We start from the raw sequence: 7,010 nt of genomic DNA on the forward strand, positions 1-7,010 counted from the left end.
GTTCCGCCCAGCATTTTGGCAAATGCATCGCTAATTGCTGGTTCTGCTCAACTATTTGCACAAACTTTCAGTTTCGCCAGTCACAAAGAAGAAGCAGAAGTCGAGGAAGAAGAAGAAGAAGAAGGCAAGACCATAAACAACATCGACTTGTGACACAAAATGAACCCACAAACTTTCACCTCTGGCAAATATTTTATCATCGTTTCTTTAGGCAATTGTTGAGCACATTGTTTGAGAGTTCATTAAACAAAAGTATTGAAAATGTCATATTTTGAGCACAAGCCGAGCTGCTGAGACGAGCCCTGCAGAGCAGCAACCTGTTGCCCTGGGGGTACTAATTACCCTCGGGTACTCCAAAACAAATTTTCAAGCACATATTTACATGGCGGGGACCAGCCTCCAAAATGCCATGCCAGATAATTTGTATGGCAAAAACAAGCAACTAAATACTAAACACTTTATGCACGATAAACAAAGACTGCCTCTAAAGATGTTGTCGTCTGCTTGGCGGAGTGAAGGACTGGCGTACAGGCAGTGAGGCAGCTAGGCAGTTAGGCAGTTAGGCAGCGGAGCTATCAACATGGTCTCATCAACAATAACAATATCGACGCTTTGGCTTTGGCTGTAGCTTCAGCTGGAGCTTCATTAGCTAGACGAGACGCTCGAGTCGAGTGAAACCTTTTAAAGAGTGAAACCGCGACTGCGAATGCAGTTGACCTCGGCTGGCTGACCCCAGATTGTAACGCCCGCCCAGCTTCTCGTAACTATGTATGGCAAATCAACATGCAACATCAGTAAGTACAACTCACACACACAGTCAGATAAGAGCCCGCGGCCCTAATCTGCTGCTCATCTGGCCCAGGCACTGGCAATGGCACAGACACAAGCCCAGGCTCGGGCTCAGGCTCAGGCCCAGGGCTGGGGCTGGTGCTGGGGCAGGCTAGGCCGTTAGTTGAATTAGCCCGGGCCAGCTACTTACCTTAGCCTTACCTTGACTATCTGAATGATGCATCTCTTAGTTACACATTTTGCTGATTTAATTTTCATGTTGCCAGTGCACTGGCAACACTTCCATCAAGCAGCTGACCAACCCAGGACCAGCTCTCTCACACGGCCCAGCCGCCCCGCCCGCCCCGTTGCCCACAACGTTTCCAGTCAATGTTGCGGCAAAGTGCATAATTGGTTTATTATTTTTATTTTATTTGCTCTACCGCTTCCTGCCATATCGCTCGCATCGCTGAGCAGCGAAACCCCTCTCGACTAGACCCGCTGCTCTGCTCTGCTCCGAGTGGAGCACACCACATCTGTGGGCGCTTTTTGCCCTACCCTATTTTGTCTCTTTGCTGCTCGTGGCACTTGATTTTCATTGAAATCTTCGTCGTCGACATCTGCCTGGCTGCTTGGTTTTTGTCATCTTTGAAGTGTGTCTCGACTCTCCACTCTGCGCGGCTCGGATTGTCTTTTTTTGCCAGCTAGGCGTGATTTACATTTTTTTTTTTTTATAAAATATTTGTGTCTACTTTTGGCTTGTGCACCGACTGAGTTTTCCTTTTTATCGTGCCAAGGTGTGCCATCAATTGAGCCAGAGTTTTTCCGGCTGGTTTTCTATTCGGTTTGTTGCAGCTGTTGGCTGGCTAGGCGAGACCTGGATGGCTAATGTTGGTTGGTGACTAGCCAAGTCCTCAAGAGTGGTGCTTCTTGGTTCAGTACACACAAACCGCTAACCTTGAATTCTGTTGGACTCGACCGAAACGTCGCCAATAGCATTCATTATAACATATTGTTCAGTTGCTTAAACATCTTATTGAGCTTGAACTGAATATGACGATTATCAGACTCTACTTAGACTCAATGATACAATTAATTGCTGTATTAATCATTTTATGAATGTTTAGCTAGTGAGTCAACTAAAATAACAGAGATATGTCTAGCACCCAAGCAGGCATTCGCAGTTTAATTACTGTATCATAATAACCTTGAGTGGTCGCTCGTATGTTTCACACGTCTATTGACCTAGGGCGTATCGCTAAGCCCATAATCAAATAGCCCACACCCCAGTGTGGCCACCCAGTCGCAGCGCTCGATCCAAATTAAACGTAAGCCAATTAAGTACCGGAAACCTGCAAAATTATTGCATTAGACCTTAAGCCCTTAATTAGAGACTGCCGGACAGAGGCGAAAGATTCATGAATGAACGAAAGTGAGGAGCCTTCTTATGTTAAACAGCCTTAGGGATCTCAGGGGCAAGCACCTAAGCTCGGCACATAAATCACACGACGAACAGACGCCGAGCTGAGTCAAAGAGTTTACTTTGAATACAAAATACGAAATACGAAAATCAAAATCAAAATCCTATTTATCAACGATGGCTGGCCGAGCTGCGGTCCCAACAAAATTAACACCCAGCTAATGCCAAATGCCGACAAAAGATGACGAAAACGAGCATCAGCTGAAACCAAATGCCGCTGCCAATCTTCAGTTTGGGGCGCTCAACGCCTCCGATTCTGATACTCTCTGACACCCGAGCCCCGTCGCCCCCTCTCTCTGTATCTCTGTGTCTCGCTGGTCTCACTGTCTGTGTGTCTTGTTAATTGCGTCTAATAAGCAGTTTGGCGTTGTTCTCACAAAACGCCAACGCCACCGCCTTTGCCAGACGGCTGACCATTTCAATGCCCATGATTAAAGTCCTCCACATCATCGACACGGTGTGCTCTGTGTGTGCTGTGTGCTCATTTGAATCTGTGCGAGCTGCCGGCTGTTAATCTCAAGATCAACACATTGTGCAGTTAGCCACGGCAGCGGCTTCATAAAACAAATATCGCTTCGTGTGCGCTAACTAGTCGACTTGCTCATAGCCGTAGCCATCGCCATCGCCATCATCATCACGATCATCATGATCAGCTTGATCATCATCGTTCAAGTCAGAGTCTCTGACTGTTCGGTTTGTTTTGCCTACTCAATTATGTTGGGGCGCAAAAATTCTGCGATTTCTTTTATTTTTATTGATTTTCTTTTTGTCTTATTTTTGTTGTTGTTGGTGTTCAATGCTGTAAATCTGAAAAATCTAATCATGCAATAAATTGGCCAATTGTTTTGCTCTCAGCCAGTTTGGCAGCAGCCGGCTGGTCAGCTGGAAGCAAACAATGGCCGCTGGTGCTGGTCAAAACGCTGGCCTAAGCATCCCATCTGACAATGGGCCTATCTTGCTGTGTTGCCTCTTGTTTGCACATGCTTGATTTATTGTTTTGAGCACTGAATGTCCATAAGCTTGTAATTGATAGTTGGCATTTGTAATTAATACCTGTTCCGAGCGCCTATTTTTAGCTGCTCGTCGTAGGAGTTGAGCATGGCCCATTTGGTAGCAAAGTCAGGCCAAACGGATGCACTTCAGATCAGTTTATTTCTCTTTAATGATATTCGTTTATGATTAAAAGTGAGATTTATAATATGCTCTCTCATTTATTGCTGTATTCAGATTCGTTATCTTTAGATCTCAAATGACTTGTTGGATGACACATAAAACCCTGTCTATAAAATGTTATTCAAATGTGAGGGATAGCGCGGGATTTTAACAGTAAAATGGATTTAATGGCAAACAAAACTGTTTCATATATGTATGTAGTTTATCTTCAGATACTCAAACAGTAGTAGGTATCTTTTCATCAATATATCTGAATTTTCTCGGCTTACTAATCTAAATATTTTATGTTAGCAGACCCACTTCCCTTCTCTGAAGCTGAACGCAAGTGATTTACATTTGGTAGAGCAGCATCCTAACGAGTTTTATTTAAATACCCACATACTTAAAATATTTCCCATAAGAATGCCGCCTAGATTAAAATCTTGTCAGAGTCTTGTTGCACTGGCTGTTCGCTCCATGTAATGCGCTTATGACTAAGCCAAAGTCTAACCTACTTTGAGGGAGCAGAGACGGCCCCACATTTGGCCAAACCCGTTGGCAGCGCCTGTTGCTCCGGCTGAGCGGGGCAGCACGGGTGGGTCGGGCTCTGGAGCCCACAGCGGCGACGACAACTGATTGTCAGCGGTGCAAATATCTTGAAATTGTCTGTCTGCACTTGTTGCATGTTGTGCGAGCGGCAACATTTTAGCCGAGATGCCCCACTAAATGCGCTCGCTCTAAACTATTTATACTTATAGTTTATTGAGCCGGCACCGACTCAGACCCAGTGCTGCAAATGTCAACAAGTCGGACGATGATGATGACGATGACGATGCCAATGCCGATGCCGATGCCGATGCGGATGGTATTGATGCCGCCTATTTTATTCGTTTTGTTGCATTCGTATACGAAAATCGATTGGCAACAATTTCGGTTACGACTGTTTGCGATTTGAGCTGCAGTCATAGTCGGAGTGGGCCAGCCAACACGTCTAAAGATTATTTTTTAAGGTGCGCACTTTTGAGGTTGGTCCTCCTGATTTTCCAAATGCAACGCCTGTTAGTTTACCGTTTTCGTTTGCTGTCGCTGCTGCTGCTGCTGCTGCTGCTGGAGCTGCTGTTGTTGCAGTTGCTGCTGCCACTGCTGCTGCTGCTGCTGCGATGAGAGATGAGAGATGAGGCTGCATGCAACGGGCGGGCAACGTCCAAGACGATGTTTTTCGACTGCTTTGAATCATGACTGCCAACAATCGAATATCAGTTGCCCCCTTTGCACAGTGGTCAGAGAAATATTTACAATTGTTGAAAGTGCAAAGATATACGCCCGTATCTGCATTTATATTGAATTCAAATGGCGAAAGGACTTATTCAATTTTGTCTATATAATTCTAGCTTAAATTAAATCTTTATTTATTTATTTATTTATATTTTTTTTTTTTTTTTGTTTGATATGACTTTACTTATATTCAAAAATTTAACAATTATAATTTTTATTTATATTTAATAATTAATTTTATTGTAGTTAATCAAATATATCTTAACATAATTATTTTTGTATAGTTAACTTTATTCAAAGATTGTATTATACATTACATTTACGTGCATCAAAATTTTCGCTTTGCTTACTTTCAGTCTGGTGCCACTGTGCGTCTGTTGCGGCGCGTTCTTTGACAATTTTCAACGCCTTCAACGCTGGATCGACATCAACGTTGCCTGCATGAGATGGCAACTGTTGTTTGTAGTTGCAGTCGTAGTTGTAGTTGTAGTTGTAGTTGTGTTGCTGGTGGTGCTTGTGGTGCTGGCGGGGGTGGTGCTGCAGCTGATGCTGCTGTTTGATGGCTGGAAGACTTTTGGGTTTGGGTGCTCGGCATGGCTATGGGTTTGTTTTGCCAGCGGCTGTTGTTATTGTTGCTGATGATTTTATTATTTTTCCTATGCACTTCCTATTGGGTAATATTTGATTTGCATTCCAGTTGATGCGCATCACGCTGCTGGGCCGCAATGAATTGCATTTTAATTAGATTCATGATTTCAGGTGGGGTTCCGGACGGTCTCTTAGAACGAACCCATTGCATTCCAAAGCTAGCGCATTCCACTGAACTCTGACCTTTTCATCACAAATATATATGTATATATAAATATCTATATCATCAATGTACATGTTCAATCTACAGATTGAGCATTCAAATGACTCATCAGAGACTCTGGCTCGCTAACAATTGTTTATCTGTTTCTATCCGCTGGCCACTTAAAAATGTTACGTGTGTCAACACGATGTCAGCCTAAAACAAAATACCTTCGGGCTGTTCATTAACACCTTTTCGGGCCCAGTTGAAATTTCACAGACGTCGAATGAAATTCCATCTGCGGTTTCATTAATTGTGTTTGCCCATGCCAAGTGGTAATGAGATGGACAAGTTACCCGATGAACAATACTTGTTACAGGTTCTTTTTACCCAAATGCGCAAACAAAGACATCAGCATACACCGATCCCTTACCCGCTTACCCCTCCCGCTTACGGTGGAGGCATTGCCTCATGTTTATTATACGTAGGCGGCATCCATTGGTTCAGTCGGGTTTCTAATTTCAATAATTGTTAATTGCTTTGTTGAGTGCTTTTGGCTGTTGTTGCCCAATTGAACTTGATTGGTTTTTGTTGGCAGGTCTCCATAATATTCCCCATTTAGCTGGACCAAATTGATGGCTATAATATTCCTCAAAAAGCTGGACCAAATTGATGGGCTTTTAAGTTTAGCTAATAAAATTAGAATGAAATTATGTTCATATTAAGTAGAGTTTGTATCGCTCCAGAAAATAAAGTGTTAAATAATTTTAAATATCAGTTTATTAATAATCAATTATCTAAATAATTGTATTTTAATCACTATTTGTAATTTTTTGTAATTTTTAACAAGTTATTGATGTTTTGTTACACCTCTTATATTTATTTAAATAATTATTATCAATTATTATTAATTACTTAATAATTATTATTAATTATTTAAATAGTTATTATCAATATTTGTTATTATAATTATTGCATCTTTATTTCTACATACTGAATTTAATTTTAATCAGATCTAAACAACAAGCCATTAACATCACATAACGTATTAAAAATAAAAAGTTAAAAAAGTGACTTAAACTTAGCTCAAATAATACATTTAATATATCATGCATTTGAATTGAATCATTTTCTGTGACTCAAGAATATAATTTCAAAAACTTGTTACTATTCAAAATTGTTATATTTTATTGGCATCATTTCCATTGTAGATACAAGCACAAATATGTGTATGCAATTATAATGGCTAGCCATAAAGATGGGCATTAAAAAGACTGTCCGACTGAGTACACAAGACTTATAATTAAGCACAGTTAAAAGACAGTTCTGGCCAAATTAACAAACATGTTTATAGCTTGCACTTAAAACAAGAGCCAAGTTATTGCAATGCAGAAAAAACCCCAACATTTTTGGATCTCACAACAACTTGTTTATTTTAACGTAAAAGTTAAAGAAGAAATCATATGCAGCGCCCATTGGTGAGTGGGCGGCGTCATTAGCGTTAAGTGCGCCATAATCCTTGGGCACATCCTTTCGCCTAGCCCG

This window comes from Drosophila navojoa, chromosome 2 (assembly GCF_054131105.1).
Source record: "Drosophila navojoa isolate 15081-1374.11 chromosome 2, UAZ_NAV_1.0, whole genome shotgun sequence".
Lineage (NCBI taxonomy): Eukaryota > Metazoa > Arthropoda > Insecta > Diptera > Drosophilidae > Drosophila > Drosophila navojoa.